This window comes from Mus pahari, chromosome 9 (genome assembly GCF_900095145.1).
Source record: "Mus pahari chromosome 9, PAHARI_EIJ_v1.1, whole genome shotgun sequence".
Classification (NCBI taxonomy): domain Eukaryota; kingdom Metazoa; phylum Chordata; class Mammalia; order Rodentia; family Muridae; genus Mus; species Mus pahari.
This window is the reverse complement of record NC_034598.1, coordinates 73,421,932-73,440,044: the sequence shown is the minus strand read 5'-3', so window position 1 is coordinate 73,440,044 and position 18,113 is coordinate 73,421,932. Positions and strand designations below refer to the sequence as shown.

At 33.1% G+C, this 18,113-nt stretch overlaps 1 protein-coding gene across 2 annotated transcripts in view; it reads left to right on the top strand.

The window, feature by feature from the left end:
- Positions 1–18,113, top strand: part of Mgat4c (MGAT4 family member C) — a 660,796-nt gene that overhangs the window by 272,136 nt on the left and 370,547 nt on the right. The window lies entirely within an intron of this gene.

The window sequence follows — 18,113 nt, the reverse complement described above, 5'->3', positions numbered from 1 at the left end:
ACCTAAAAAGGGAAATAGAAACAATAAAGAAAACCCAAAATGTGAGAACTCTGGAAATAGAAACCCTAGGAAAGAAATCATGAGGGTTCTCCTACCTCCCACCCATTCCCAAGGCTTCTTATTTCCATTAATTATGCTGACTCACTGAGCTTTTCTTCTGCCTCCACCCCACTTGAGATCCATCTCAATGGTAGGCTCTAAGGCCTGACACTATTAACTGAGACTATTGTGTGCTTACAGAAGGGACCCTGGTATAGCTGTCCTCTGAGAGGTCCAACCAACAGCTTACTGAGACAGAAGCAGATGCTTTCACCCAACCATTGGACTGAAGTCGGGGACACTTATGGGTGAATTAAGGAAAGGATTGAAGAAGCTGAAGGGGAGGGTGCCCACATAGAAAGACCATCAATTTCACTTTACCCAGACAAAGGGAGCTCCCAGAGACTGAGTCACCAACAAGGCAGCATACACAAACTGACCCAAGGCCTGCCATTTAAATAGCAGAGGACTGACTGGTCTGACCTCAGTGGGAGAAGATGCTCCTAATCCTCATGGAGGAGGGAGGTCTGGGGAGCAAGGAGGGTTGGAGCATCTTCTAGGAGACAGGAAGGAGGAGGAATGGGATGAAGGACTATGGGAGGGAGGAACAGGAGGGAGGCCAACAGCTGGATTTTAAGAAAAATATAAATAAGTAAATAAAAAAATAACAAGAACAACAACCACAAAAAAATCAAAATAAAATAAAAACCTCAGTAGTTGTTAGATGATTTAATCAACACAAAACTGTAAAAGATGGTCAGTTTAATGGTAGCAACTAAATAAAAACCAAACTTCCATAGTTGGAATGAACAGTAATCTTAGACTATAGATGTTGTGTGTGTGTGTGTGTGTGTGTGTGTGTTTCTAATAGCTATTTACTCACCTCTAATGCATGCATAACGATCTACATATTTATACACTTTTCTGTATATATAAATTTAAGATTTAATAAATGATTATAGTTAAAAAACGTTCTTTTGTTAGACGCCTTCTCTCAAATATTGCAAAGACATTTTAAAAGCTATACAGATTTGTTCTGTTCATTTCCCTTTAAAAACCGTGAATCTATCCTTTATTGATTTTATATTAAAGAACATACAAGCATGGTCAGAAGCAAAAGCAGGCATGCTCTCATAATGTAGTGGCTCATTACTGTACTCTTTCTGAATTATTAACCACATCTAATAATATTGTAAGTTTCAGGTTTGTCCAATATATGTGTGATTTTTAAATCATAGCAGCTTAAAAATTAATTTAAATAATTAAACCTAGACTTATGTATATGATGATAGTATTCATTCTGTGTGTACTATGTGTAATTATATTATTGGTCAAATCAGGATTTTGATTTTGATCTTTTTCCACAGGTGATGCTAATAACAAATAAAGATTATCAGTCATCAGGGTGTTCTAACATTAGTCAGGAGTACATCCAGCTTATGAGTACATTCAAGGTCCAATCTCTTTTGCAAGTTTGATTTCTAGGTGCCTTCTCTGCCATGATTTTTGATGTTGTTGGTTTGAAGAGGGTTCATTACAGCGACAACTGCAACACGATGGAGGAAACTTAAAAAGATCATCCTCCTGTTCTATAATAAAAGAAATGCATTTTAATTTTAATCTACAAAAATGCCAAGAAGACGTATAAACATCGCTTTCTAAGCCATTAAAGTATTAAATTTCTTAGCATAAAGATGCCTCAAGCATTTATTTATTCATTATTGGCTAGCTCTTTTCCTAAAAGAGAGAATAAAAACATGCATGCATCTATATACCTAGTACAGATAGCATCACTGAGCTTGCTGATCGGAATTAGCAAGTTATTTGAGGTTTGAATTAATTTCCTACTCAATTTGGCTGATACCTATTTACTTATTTTGCCGGGAACCCATTTATGAAACTGAGACTTTTTTGTAGATTTAGTTTCAAACACATGATATTTCAAAACTTTGAAATTGTTCTATAGGACTTGTTGAAATTTGAATAGCTAGGAGAAGAAAACACTTCATATTAAAATTAGAGTTAATTAGAATTTTATTACAGATTTCATGAATTTACTTCATTCATACTTTGCTCATGGCTTTATGAGGCTCTTTGAAACTATATTTCTCACTATCTTTAAACTGAATGTAAATAACAACAAATTATTTTTCATGAATCAAAACATTTGATGCAATATAAAAATATAAATTTTTTATAGAGCCTATACACTTATACAGAGCCTATTCCTCTTAGATATATTAATAAATGAATAGAATGGAATCATGGAAATTTAATAAACTACCTTACAATTAAACTTACCAAATAGTACTCAGTCATTTTATATATATATATATATATATATATATATATATATATATATTATTTAATAAGTTTCTACCTTCCTTATGTTTTTGTTAAAACAAATTACACATAATTTGTACAAATATGTACAGCTATGTGCAAATTATACATAATTATACAAAAAATGTGCATAATTTTAAAAAGTATGACCAACTTTAAAGATGTAATACATTACCTATGAAATATGTGTTTCTTGCCTTCTAAATCTTTCTTTTTCATGGCATACTATGAAATTAATGATCACAATTTATCATATTTGAAAACACACCAGAATTGTTTCAAATATTCATCCAAGGAGTAACTAGTATATCAATTTTATAGCAAATTGTTTCCCTGAATCTCAAATTGGATATGATTTGACAGAACATGTGAATTTTTTATATACTGATATATTTCCAACATTCTATGGAATTATATTTGTAGTTCTTTCTTGAACAGTCAGAATACAGATCTATTATGATTTACTAAGAAGACATATAAAAGAAATCTCAAAAGTGGAAAAGGCCCTTCTGACACTTTTTCCCCTCTAATTCCATTTAGTGATGAATTATAAATTATGTTATTAAGACTATAGTAAGTACATTTACACTGTCATTTAATAGCTAAAACAAACCTTTGAGATATTGAATATATTCTTTTCATTTTTCCACTTGAGGAAGCTAAAATTTAACAAGTTTAAATTTAAAAATTATACTGCAAAGAAACAGGAATATTGAGAATCTGAGAGAAAATATCCTGACTCATTGGTTTTCTCTTTCTTTCCAAGTTATACTCTTTTACTGATTTAGACTTACCATTTTATAAAAGATATTAAAATATATGAAGTTAAAATAAATTAATATTTTCGAGTTTGCACTTTATACATTTTAGTCTGCTTAATTATTTTACATTTTTAGCATAATTCTCATGCATATAATTCAGCTTTTGTTAGAATAGAGATAAAAGAATCATAGAATATATTTGCATTATGTAGTGGAGAATAAATAAATAACATTTATATCTCTGAATATATCTTGTGAAAAGATTCGTACTATTGAACTCAACATTAATCTCATCGTATTCTATATTCCACGGTGTAAATTCTGTATTTACTCTTATACAATGAGCATTTTTACAAGGGAGGAACAGAGCTTAATGCCCAGAATATTAATCTTCAAGAAAACTGAGATCATTTCCAATTATACATTCATAAAATTAGCTTAACCTCCCAAGACAAAAGTGTGTGTATCTATAATTCAGGTACTTAATTAATTCTAGTCAAGAGGGAGACTTCAATATGTCTGTCCCTGACTTTGTGTTTGCTAAAGAAAGAGATCTCATTATCCCAACCTAACCTGAGGAGACTTCGGGAGAGTGTCAGAAGGGAGAATTCCATTATGCATCCTCAAAGAGAGGACCATGACACTACTTTGTTTTGCAATGTGTCCTCTGTTGAGAATTTTTAGTTTCAGCTGTAGAATTAGTATTTTTAAATAAATACACCAGAGTCTAAAATGTATAGTTTGACCCATGATGCCTGAACAATATTGGTTTTGAAAAGTTCTCCTTGACTCACTCAAAAGTGATCAGCAGTCTCTCAAACTTTTAATTCTTTGCTCGAGTTGGTCTTTTCTGTCTAAACCAGAAAGTCATGACTGTGACCATCTTAGGGAAAGAAACGGAGATGCTTGACATGCAATACATTAATAAGTGATATATTAAGCATGTATCCTGGCCTGTCATTAGTGTCTGGTGAGAAGCTGTTGTCAGTGAAATCTCATTGTTTTCACCCAATCAAATTAATAAAATGATAGTGATATAAACCTATGGATACCTAAGAAACAGACAGAAAAAAAAGGCAATGGGTTTATATTTTGTTAAATACAGGGCACAGTGCTTCCCATCTTATGTTCCTGGAAGATCAAAGGCTTGACTTTAAAGTCAAGAGTCCGTGATCACACATTCTACAAAGGAGCTGATCATTCAGTTTACATATTAAACCTGTGTTAACTCTGGTACTTGGGCCTACAGTAGATGCATAACACTAGGTATATAGAACAAAGACATTAGTTCGAAGACTCAAGGAGATATTGGGAAGTTTCTGTGGCATTTCGGACAAAATACTGGCATTGAGAAATTAAGAACTGAATGTCTTATGGGAAAAAACATCTAAAATAAAACCTAGTGGATTTCATGATACGCAGTGTGCAATGGGAGTTAAAAAGTAATTGAGAGACCAGTACAGAAGGCTGTGCCCCAGAAAATATTGAGGATAGAGTTACCAGTGATCAAATCGTTTTACTGTGGAAGATATTACTTTTACATAGAGAACATTATTATTTTCATCAGAGAAGCACATTCAATTAGAAGCATTTCATTAACTGAATCATATAGTCTTCATTCTGTGGGTTAAGGGAACTTATAATAATGTGTACCCACCATTTAGCAAGCAACCAGAGTTTCAAATCTTCCTTGTGTATTCTTCCTTCTGGACCTTGTTAGCTGTCACAGCCATTTAACTATTTGACTCTCTTCATAACCTTACCTTTTCTATAATGTTATCTACTTAAAGCATTACAGAATTACATTACAGATCATTTCCAGTTTGCCTTTTGCATTTTAATAAGGTGTCTTCTAGTTTAGAATTCCCATGCAATTCTTGAGTTTGATAACTCATTTCTATTTAGTGCTCAAGAAAATCAATTCGTTCATAAGTCATATATCTAATTTGTCTAGTCAGCCACAAAAATAGACTTGGATCACTCCCAGTGTTACAAATAATAAATGAAGGTGCCATAGTTATCTATACGGAGGCTCTTTTGTGGAAATAATTTTTTTCACTATGTCTACATTGATATTGTGTAGTATAAATCTTAAATTATATTATAAAATATTGAATGGTTAGTGATAAACTATGTAACTCGTCCACAGTGGTTATTTGAGTATTAATTCTCAGTAGTGATGAATGACAGTACTTGCCACATCCAAAACTAAGTAGTATTTGTGGGGTGATAATTCTGTGACAAGTTCATTTTGTTTCACATAATGTTATATCTTAGTTTGGCTTGTAATTCTCTGACAACCTAGGTTATAGAACTTCTTGTGTTATTGAACCATCCTCACATCTTTGATTTGTTAATGTTCCCTTATGTAATTGGGTTATTTTATATTGTTGAATTCCTAAAGTTCTTTTTATAATTTATATTACAATATTATTTATCTGATATCTTTTGTGAGATGTTTTAATGATTTAAAATATGCTGTTATTTGGAGGAGAGAGATTTAACTTTAATTCTAGTTTATTTTATTAATTCTTAAGTTCTAGCTTTTGTTTAATATCTAAATCTCATCATAATGCCTAATGTAATCAGAGTTTTTGCCTGCTATTTTCTAGAAAGTTTTTTTTTGAGTTTTGTATTTTTTTATATTATATTTATATTTTGAGCCAGTGAAAGGTCTGCTCCTAGATTCCTTTATTTTGTAGGTAAATGTCTTGTCCTTTCAGGAGAGATCATTTGTTCTGTGGAAGTTTTTTTTTTTTTTTTTCTCAGCACCAAAGTATCTTGAGTATTGGTGCAAAAAACCCAGATTAATCTTTGAGTCTCCAACATATTGATACTTAATGTTGGTAAATAACCTAATTATTCTGGCCTATTTTTTCTGCAACATCATGTTAACCATATTTCTATCACCTTACAGAACTAGTTACATTTAATAAAAAAAAATTCATCAATGTGCTTGATACAATGTTAATCAGTAAATAGATATATTGTATTTATTTAGATTTGGACACTAAGTTCTTTCATTAAAGGCACCTGTTTATTTGCAATGATAAATATATATTAGTGTTCAAAATTAATATTCCTTTTATTTAGATAATATAAAATGTTCATGTATTTTCCAAACATTATCATAGTATTACTATGGACAAAATCCTCTTCACAGAGAATTTAATTAAACAAATAAATATTTATTTTGAAAAATGAATATATTTGGATAGATGAGATTGTTAAACTATGGTTGGTTTTGATGGACTATCTTTTTAAGGCTGTGTTTTCATAAACATATTCTCTGAACATCTGCATGAAATTGAACGCACAATCATCCCAGCAAATTTTAGGTGCAGATGAATTAGATGCACATGGAGAATATAGATGGTTATTTGAGAGCATGATGTTACAATCCCACTAAGGCAGGTGCACATGTTTCAATGATCATGACTTCCATACTGAATGACTTCAATATAAAATCACTTTACAATGTGCAGATGCAATTTTCTTAATTCCCAGGGCTTATTCTTCCATTCTTAAGTACTGCAAAATGGCATTTTAATGTTTTTAAGTAGACAGTTTGCCTCTACCTTTACATAATTTCATTAGATTAAAAGAAGCCCCAACAACAGCCCTATATAACACACTCTATCCTGCAAATGTCCCATGTTCCCCAAATCACCTAGTAATCTCTTCTTGGAGTTATCAGTGAGGTATCTTAGAGAAAATAATGTAGAATTTCTCACAGGTGGTATCATCTTATATGCTCCAAGCCCTGGGATGAAGCCAGATGAGGCATAGAGTTAAAAGACATTCTTTGAAAAGGCTGGCTAAATGAATGTCTCATTAACTCTATATTGTAAGTTCTTAAGAAACAAAAATCTCTGAAATCACATGCACAAGTATATATAGCTAATAAAACATGGGAACGATGAAGTATTGGTTAAAGTATTTTTTTCCAAATTCATTATGTTTTAATCAATTTCCATTTTTGTCTGTCATACATCAACAGATGCAGATTTAAAAGTAAGCTGGTTGTGGCTGGAGAGGCAGTTCAATGATTAAAAGCACTTGCTGGTTTTGTAGATGGCCAGACTTTGGTTTAGAGCACCCAAATTAAACAGCATCTAATTGAGTGGAACTCTAGTTCCAGGGGATCCAATGACCTGTTTGGACATTGTGGGACCACCTCTCAATGTATAGGCACATACATTTTTATAATTAAAGAAATTAAAGAAGAAATTAGTCAAGTAAAGATACATTATATTTAATTAATGAGGAGTATATCTACGCTTCATTTCATTAAATGACTAGTGTCTATGCTTACAATTTGGTGAATATTCAGCAAGGATTGGAATGACCAAAGATGAAAAATATTCCTCTAAAAGTCAGTGTTTCTAAATGAATTTGTTTGACTTGATGTTAACCTTGTTTTTATGTCAGGGAAGATAAGCATAATAAAAGCAACTTTAAGTGAATTATTAGTCTGCGAGTAGGAGTTTGCATATAATTGCTTTGAAGTACATTGAGTATGGTCCTAAGTAGCCCCATGCTATTGTCAATATCATATTGAAAGGACTACAGACAAGGGTATATTCTAGATTCAAACTATGAACAATATAAGATTTATACAGTTTGTACAAAATATAAATTGTTATAATGATATAGGATGAATAACATATTCAGGATATGATAATGTCCAAGAAAAGATTCCAAGAAAAATGCTAAGGCTGCCTAGTGTTTTGTTATAGGCAATGGTCTTTTTTGTGTTTCAAATGCTACCCAATATTTTATTATCTCTATTCCTTTCTTACTAGTAGGAAAAGACACAGAGTATTTGAAACATTTATTCCTAGGTTATGTTTGTTTGCTCTTTTACCTCCTCAAGCCTCAAGAAAGGGGTAGGTTATTTCCTCCAGGTTTCATTCCAAACTCTATTATAAAATTTTGGTACCTACAGTTCTATGCCCCATGATAATTCCACTCGGTAGTCCATTAAAAATGGAAGTGCTACAAACTTCCCACGTCAATGGAGCATTATCTGGCTTCTCCAACTTCTGTCCCTGATAAGACTCTTGCCTTGGAGGCAGGAACAACATCTACAAATGTTTGTGTTCAATTTAATATTAAGTGACTGCTGAAAATCAAATCATAGCTTTTCAGCCAATATTTATAGAATTTATGAATAAATTATTTACATTCAAGATTCTGACGAATAACTTGTGATGTCGTTTCTTCATACAAGCAAACCTTGTCTAAAGATACAAAGTCTTTAATATAGTCTCGAAAGCAACAGGCTTATTTTATCGTGAATTAAATGCTACAACATCAAGGAATGCATGCAATATCAGTTATTTTAATGCTCATATTAGTTTAAACTGAGCCTTCACCATCTGTTCCATCTACTAACCATGAATGTAAAAGAACACATTTTCCTATTACTTTTGTGAAATGTGATATATAAATGATTTAAATACAGTTATATACTCATGGAGTCTTGCGGCATGCAGCTGGCATGTGGCTCCCTTATGTCACAAACAGAAACAAAAGAGAAAGTCTGCTTTATCTGAAAAAGAGGCATTTGTGCTGTATGCGGATTCATTTTAAGATAGTAGAAGGTAATTATTTAAAAACGAAACTGAAGGGTTTTTTGTTTGTTTGTTTGTTTTACGATTTGATATGCCTGCCCCCCTCTATTGTTAACCAATGTGTTCATCAGAACATTTAATTTCTCAACTATTTCATTAAATTCTGTGACAATTGAGTCACTGAACATTTGTGTATGCTGAAATATTTTGTGCATTCGTGAGCCTGATTGATACCACTGTGAATTTGCATAGAGGTATAAAGGTACACAGAAGAATTGTTTACTCTGCTCAGTTAAAATATAGTCTGCTATATAATCTCTGGAAAGAAGGGCCCATTAAAATTTAACAAAATTGCTTCATTTGGACTGGCATCACAGACTTGCTACAAAAATAATTAAGGAGAAATAAGATGTAAGCTTTCCTCTAACTTGTCACACCTAGATCCATTCCCCATGACAATCATTGCAACAGTTTTCAGACCAATGATATTTTTGGGAATAATATTCATGAAAAAGCCATGAAAGGTAATAAAAATTTATATTTAAGCATCATAGGAAATGAGAATTGACAGGGAAAATGTGCCAGGACTTTAAAACTCTTTCACATTGTGTTAACATAATGTTTTCTTCACTCCATGAATAAAATAAGTTATAGTTTTCACTGGCATGTAAATTGAGAAAGTAGACCATTTCTTCCATGGCCTGGTTTACTGTCGACATTTAGTGATAACATTAAAATGTGGGAAGGAGTAGAAATTTAACATTTTAACTGCTGTGAGTTACATCCTTAGCTTTTATTGCTCAAAGGAAAAAAAATGCTTGCATTTTTATTTACCATTCTGTTACTGTCAGATACAAAGGTTTTTTTTTTTTTTTTTTTTTAGTTTTCTTTTTTAATTAGTTATTATTGATAAAGTCTGCAAGCTCAGTTAAGCATTGCCTTACAGCATGCCAAATAATGATGAGGCTAAAAAAGTAGATAGATGCACATGGGGAGAACAGTAAAAATTCAATCAGAGTAGCTCATAAATATTAAGGATAAATATGATATACATAAGGTGATATATTCTATTTTCTCTTTGATTTGTGAGAAGATAATACAATTTTACCATTTATCACTTCCCTTTCTTCTCTCAAGACTGCCCCAAATGCCATTCACTTCCTCTATTAATATCTGTGGTATCTTAGTTTTCATTAATTATTCATATATATATATATATATATATATATATATATATATATATAGTATACATATACATTCCTAAATATGACCCTCTATATCTATGTAATTTTACTCATTTGTATAATTGTAGGGATGATGGTTTCGGGGTTGGATAACCAGTGGCTGTATTTCCTCTGGATAGACTCTTTCATCCACTTTCAGCATCTCTTAATAGCCTGTTTATGTGTATATAGCTGCAGCTGTATGGTCCTACACATACACTGTGCATAGTTCACTGGAGTTGTCTTGTTCATTTTTTAAGCAGTCCTTAACCTTAGTCAAAGAATGTTCTCTCTGCCACAGACCATTTAGACAACCAAACTATTTAATTTTAAATATGAAGATTTACTTGTTCATGAGAATATTCTAGTTTGCCCTATGCAATGTTTAAGAATCAAATAATTTTAAATTGACTTATTAATTAGGGAAAATAACTCAATAAAGTTAGTGTGCCTTATATTTTGTTGTCATTTCTGCCCTGAAGGTGGGAGAGTTTTACATTATATCAGCTGCATTACTACCAAGAAGCTCTTAGGGTATAGAACTTGCATGCCACGTCCTCAAAATTACTACAATTAATGACTTTTAAAGATCATTAAATATAAAGAATGCAATTATGAAAGAAGTCATTTAAATACATCTATGTCCTTAATTCATATCAGTTCTATTCATAACAGCTTTATTTGTTAGGTACAATTTGCTTTCGGGTTGGGAACGGGGAGGATGCATATGGAGCTTTAATTCTATGAGTAAACACATGTAGGTATGTATGGGTCTTATATCTGCTTGGGGCTAGGGCCACTGGGCGAGGAAGACTATTTGGTTATTTTCAAATGTATCACAAACTGTTGAAGACTATGGCTGTAGAATGAAGATAAGCTATAAAACACTACCACGTCTAGTCTGATGTTGTTTATCAGAGTGTTCTGTAGTTCTAGCCACTTTCACAGAAATGGCATAATTTTATTTTTTTATTTATTTTTGTTATATATAATAATACGTTTACTATTTATCCAAACAGATAAAGTACCACTTATAAGGCCTCAGAGCCTTCAAAGCACATCTCTGCACATATGAGGGACAACACATGATACTCTTGTAGTTAACGCTGGACTAACAACTTGATCTACCTGTCAGTTCATCAGTGTAAATATGCAGTCTTTTACTAATACAATCACAATGCATGCTGCAGTTATAATGTGTCTTAGTAATATTAATCTTTCCTTTATATAATTATATACCCTGATCACACACCTATGCATTATCCTCATTTATCTGAAGCAACCATATGCTCTTTTTCTCCTTCCTTTTTTTTTTTTTTTTTTTTTTTTTTTTTTTTTTTTTGAATGTTTTCTCCTGGGCTATCTCCTGATTACTGTTCCCCCTCCCTCTCCTCTTCCCAGGTCCTCCCCTCCTCTTCTTCCCTTGAGATCCAGTCCAGTTTTGTCTGTCGTTAGATAATAATAACAGGTTACTAGGTGGCAACAACTGAACATAACAGAAGCATAATAAGGGAAAGCACAACATACCGAAGCTAGATCAGGGAACAGAGAGAATGAAAAATGCCCCAAAAGCAGGAACAAAAATCAGAGACCCACATGTTCACAGACTTCATAGGCCCATAAAATTGCCAAACTAAAAGCTATATTATGTATGTAGGAGACTTTGTAAAGACCCATGGCTGCTCTGGACCTGCTCTTTCAGTCTCTGTAAGTTCAATGAGCCTTGTTTAATTGATTCAGAGAGGTTTGCTCTCCTAGTATTCCTCTCAGTCTCTTACGCTCTTTCTGCCTTTCCTTAGCCAGGGCTCCCTGAGTTCTGGGGGTGGGACTAAATAGAGGTATCCCATTTAGAGTTGTTTTCCAAGGTCTCTCTCTGTGTAATACCTCACTTGCGTTCTCTGAGTCTGTTTCTTCTGATGCTGTAGGAAGCCTCTGTGAACCGGATTCAATAAGTAAGCCACTGATCTACGAATAGAACAATATATGGTCTTGATTAGCATTTGGATATGTGATCTGATACAGTCAATATATTCAAAATCAAACTATGATATAACAACTATCTTCTTGATATTATATATGATATTTTTAAAAACAAATTCCAAGTTCTTAGTAACCACATTTGCTTTTTAAACAGACTTATTAATAATAATTTCTCCCCAGATGATCTATGGTAAAAGAGAAGATGATGAATTATTTAAAGTATGAAATACAATGTAGTTATAGTAGCAATGTGAACTTGAAGAAAATTTAGGTTGCATGAATATGTTTTGCATGTTTAATAGGAAAGGGAAAAGAAAATGTGAATACACATATACAAAGTTAAAAGTTCAGAGAGGAAGACTAATTAATATGAAACTTGGACACAAATAGGTTTATTTTTATAAAATCAGTGAAGGTAGGGTCATGCAATTTAAAAAAAAAAAAAAAGGTTAATCATTGGTAAGAAATAGAAGATTTAGAAATTCACTTCCTTTGACAATTTGAGATGAAAGGCCCAGTAGAGGGATTATGTCAGATAAAAGGAAGAAAGACACTTATGCAGTATGTAAAACAGTCAGACAAGCAACAAAACCATAAGAAAGGTTTCATAAATATGCAATTATAACAGAATAAGAAAATAAGGTTACAGACAATGGAAAGAGGACAAGGATAAGACTGAAGGTTTAAAACAGACAGAGGCCGAAAAGGAAATTAGAAACGGGCTTTAAATATCAATAAGGTTCCTAGATTTCTTCTTCAAATTCAAGTTAATATTTTGCATGCTACTTCTCAATAGTAATTTCACAGAGACAGTTAGTGCTATTACTTACCTCTGTAGTAAGTTCAAAACCAAATGATTAACAGCATATTTGGTATAGAACCAGTTTATTCTGTCAAAAGCCAATTATCATAATCTTAAGACTGATTTGGCATGACAAATTTTATTAAATTGGGATCTGCACAGATGAGAAAAAGAGAAGAGAGTGTGTTTGTGATGAGCTCTTCATGGATGACTTCTTTCTACAAGTTATGACATCGAAGCCAAAAAGTGTCTTACTCCCCTGAATCTCCTGCTTATACCTATGAATAGCAGATTTTAGGCAAACTGCTTATCTAAATATCCAACTTATCTAAATATCTATATATATGGTCATTACAATTATTTTATAATTAGATTCATTGAGATGAAATTGATAACCTATAAAAATTATTTAAATGTAGATATTTTGATGACATATATACAGATTTCAAATATAGAGGCAGTAGTTTTTAGTGTGGAATAGCATCCACGATTTATCCCAAAGCACTTTTTCAAACAATCCTGGGTCTACTCTTTTGACATAACCTATTTGAGATTACTTATTTTTATTTTTTTATTAATTATTTTCTTTATTTATATTTCAAATGTTATCCCCTTTCCTCGTTTCCCCTCCCCTGTACCCCTGCTAACCAAATCACTCACTCCTACTTCCTGGACCCATCATTCCCCTATAATTGGACATAGAACCTTCACAGGATCAAGAGCCTCTCCTCCCATTCATGACCAATTAGGCCATCCTCTGCTACATATGCAGCTATAGCTATGAGTCCCACCATGTCTTTTCTGTGGTTGGTGGTTTAGTCCCAGGGAGCTCTGGGGGTAGTGGTTAGTTCATATTGTTCCTCCTATGGGGTTGCAGACCTGTTCAGCTCTTCGGGTACTTTCTCTAACTCCTTCATGGGGACTAGTGCTCTGTCCAATGGAAGGCTGTGAAAATACACTTCAGTATTTGTCAGGCACTGGCAGAGCCTCTCAAGAGATAGCTAGATCAGTCTCCTGTCAGCAAGCACTTGTTAGCATCCAAAATAATGTCTGGTTTTGGTGGTTGTCTATGGGAAGGATGCCCAGGTGGAGCAGTCTATGGATAATCATTCCTTCAGTCTCTCCTCTACACTTTGTCTCTGTAACTCCTTCCATGTGTATTTTGTTTCCCCTTCTAAGAAGGACAGACCCATCCAAACTTTGGTCTTCCTTCTTCTTGAGTTTCATGTGTTTTGCAAATTGTAACTTGAGTATTCTAAGCTTCTGGGCTAATATCCACTTATCAGTGAGTACATATCATATGTGTTCTTTTGTGATTGGGTTACCTCACTCAGGATGATATCCTCCAGATCCATCCATTTGCCTGATAATTTCATAAATTCATTGTTTTTCATAGGTTTGTAGTACTCCATTGTGTAAATGTATCACATTTTTGTATCNATTCCTCTGTTGAGGGACATCTGGGTTATTTCCAGTTTCTGGATATTATAAATAAGGCTGCTATGAACATAATTGAGCATGTGTGCTTATTACAAGTCGAAACATCTAGGCATATGCCCAGGAGTAGTATTGCTGGATCCTCTGGTAGTACTATGTCCAATTTTCTGAGGAACCATCAACCTGATTTCCAGACTTATTGTACCAGCTTGCAATACCACCAGCAATGGAGGAGTGATCTGCTTTCTCTACATCCTTGACAGCATCTACTGTCACCTGAGTTTTTTATCTTAGCCATTCTGACTGGTATGATGTAGAATCTCAGGGTTGTTTTGATTTGCATTTCCCTGATGACTAAGGATGTTGAACTTTTATTTAGGTGATTTTTCAGCCATTTGGTATTCCTCATCTGAGAATTCTTTGTTTAGCTCTATACCTCCGTTTATAATAAGGTTATTTGATTCGCCGAACTCTAACTTCTTGAGTTCTTTGTATATACTGGATATTAGACCTCTATCTGTTGTAGGATTGGTAAAAATCTTTTCCCAATCTGTTGGTTGCCTTTTTGTCTCATTGACAGTGTCCTTTGCCTTAGTGAAGCTTTGACATTTTATGAGGTCCCACTTGTCAATTCTTGATCTTACAGCATAAGCCATTGGTGTTCTGTTCAGGAATTTTTCCCTGTGCCCATATCTTTGAGACTTTCTCCAACTTTCCTCTCTATAACTTTAAATGTCTCTGGTTTTACGTGGAGGTGTTGATCCACTTGGACTTGAGCTCTGTACAAGGAGATAAGAGTGGATCAATTTGCTTTTTTCTACATGCTAACAGCCAGTTGAGCCAGAACCATTTGTTGAAAATGCTGTCTTTATTCCACTGGATTGTTTTACCTCCTTTGTAAAAGATCAAGTGACCATAGGTGTGTTGGTTCATTACTGGGTCTGTCTGTCTCTGTACCAGTACCATGCAGTTTTTATTACAATTGCTCTGTAGTACAGCTTGGGATCAGGGATGGTGATACCGCCTGAAGTAACTTTTTGTTGAGAATATATTGTTTTGCTATGCTAGATTTTTTTGTTATTCCAGATGAATTTGAAAATTTTCCTTCTAACTCTACAGATTCTATCTCCCCTTTGTTGGGTGTTTCGGCTAAAGTCCTCCCTGTTGGGTCCTAGGGACCTCTTTGGTCCCTGGTATCTGGGACTTTCTACTAGCTACTCCCACTTCCATATCCCTCAACAGAGGAATGGATATAGAAAATGTGGTATATTTACTGAGCTATTGTTAACTTTTGCTGAACTATTGAAGACTGAAGAAAGGTCCACTTTTCAAAAAAAAAAAAAATACAATGCTTTTAATGTACTTGCTGGTCATTGTTAACAAGGAAATGTTTACTGAGGAGCCAGCAGTCCAAATCAATACACAAATGGAGTATCATATAGAGATCAATAGAAAAACCAGAATATAGATATAAATTTAGTAGTAAACAGAACAGAGTTGTTTAGATATGTGAAAGTCCTAAATGAGACAAGTATTATTCCAGAATTATTCAGACAATGAAGACATAAAGTAAACTTAAGATTCCAAGATCTTCATGATATCAGAATTGTAGACTTTTTATAGATATGAAAAGAGGATGTTCTAAAAAGGAAATAGTGAATCTTTATGAGTTAAGTAAAAAGAAGTCTGTTAGTGCTCTCTATGATTTAGTTGGTAAGAAATGCAATAGATGATTTTGCAATATTTGGAAATTCGAATTACAGTTAGAAAAATAGCCAAATTTGAATTCCAAATTTCAGTGAGGAACTTGCATTGCACAATGGAAGTGTGAGAACCTACAGGAGCTTTGACTTTAAGAACACAGTAATATTAAAACAATTCTTTACAATGTTGAAAAAGATTTATTGTGGAAGAATAATTGATGCACATGAGAATCGTTACGGCAAAGTTCACCGGACATTTAAAAAAGGTTTGGAATTGAGTTTTAAAAAACAAACAAACAATTTTTAGGTATTGAAGTGTACCTGTCCAGGAGGAGGAACTGCAATTTTCTCCACAGAGATTATGGCATTTTTGCCCCTAACAATCACAGTGTGTCTCTGTAATTGTTAAGATTTGTTTGTTATTCATTGTCAGTAATTTAACAGAAATGATCAGGAATTATCTTCTCTTCAGGGAAATAGATGATTTCTATGATAGAAAGTTCTGGGACTTCAGTTCCTTATTTTTGTTTCTAGAAATGTTCTTAAGTATATCTACAATGGATCATATTAAGAATGAAAGCAGTGTCACAATGTTTAAAATAAAAATCTATGCTATACCGTTAACTAACAGAAATAAAGAGGGAATACTTGTAAAGAAACAAAATGGCAGGAACTAGAAACAGTTTGGCTGTTTAACTGATAAGAAACCATAGGACTGTGTGTTTTATCTTTGCTGCATTATTTTATTCCGTTCATTTACTATGATCATAGTATACTTGCTTTAGTCACATGAACAAATAAAGCAATAATAATTGAGTTACTCTGACACCAATTACCTGACAGTGACGTCTGTAGCAATTATTTTATGTCTAACCACAAGAATATATAAAAATGTGATGTTGAGAATAATGATTGAATAAATTTTAAAAGTCATCTCAAAATATTGTTAGGAATAAGCTCAGAGTCAGTTGTAAATAATTAGCTCATTATTGTTGATACAGCTTTGTCAAATTTAAAAATATAAACACATTCTTCAGTAAATCACTAAAATTCTAAGATTAAAAATTTCTTTCCTGTCATATGGTAACTTCTGAAATTATTTGCCACTAATGTTCTAATTGAGGGAAAAGGAGTGCTTTAAATATATTATTTTCAAAGGTCCATCTTTAGGGATGCTTTATAGATAATTGCTAAACAATTGAATAAGGAAAATTCAACCTTGGTGCTTCTGGATTGTGATCAGTTTGGGGGATGACTTAATTAAATATCCTTCTGCAATTAATGTTTATATTTATAGAATATGTACCTTTTATTCATTTGTAAAAATTGAAATAATTTATACCTTTTAGAGTCTTATACAATCCTAATATACAAAGCCATAACATTACTTTGTATCTGTGTTTAATTTGCATACATTTCATAAACACAAAATCATGGATCTAGAACTGCAATGAAAACTCACCTCTTTCTAAGTCTTTAGATTTTAGTTTCCCAATGTAGCACAGCCAATAAAGATTACTCAGCTTTACACACTCCGGAAGCAAAGCAATGATAACATGCTTGTGTCCCTGTAAGATCAATGTATGGCTTAGATCATCACACAGAGTGATTTGGCTTGAACTTGTGGTTTTTATTGATGCTTATGTTTTGATCTAATATTCACATTCTCTTGGTAAAAAGAACATGCAACCCATAATTATAATCACCTAATGTTCCCATAAATTTTGAATGCGAAAAATCAGAAAAAGAGCCAGGCTTGTGTGACCTCCATCATTGCTCCCATGAAAATTAAAGAATGTTATTGTGACTAAGTCCCTTTGAAGGTTTGGACAAAAGTTCAGTGGAATATTTAATGAGACTTAGAAGCAAAGAACAGCTGGACTCAGGCTCTGGGGTACCTTGTAGGCATCATTGATGTGATGTCTGTCAAAAAGTGAGATATTGAATGTTCAGTTTACTTTTATAGAACAACAAAAGAGAGACACTTAAAAATATTGACATCTCATTAACATAATAGTATAAATAGTAGCCTTAATATTTCCAATGATAAAATACAGAGACAATAAATTTATGATATTTTGTCCTCTTAATTTAAAATCTTGTGTATATTTTTTTCAATTCTGAGACTGCACTTTCAGAAACTAAAGGTGTCTGTCTTAGTCAGGGTTTCTATTCCTGCACAAACATCATGATCAAGAAGCAAGTTGGGGAGGAAAGAGTTTATTTGGCTTACATTTCCATACTGCTGT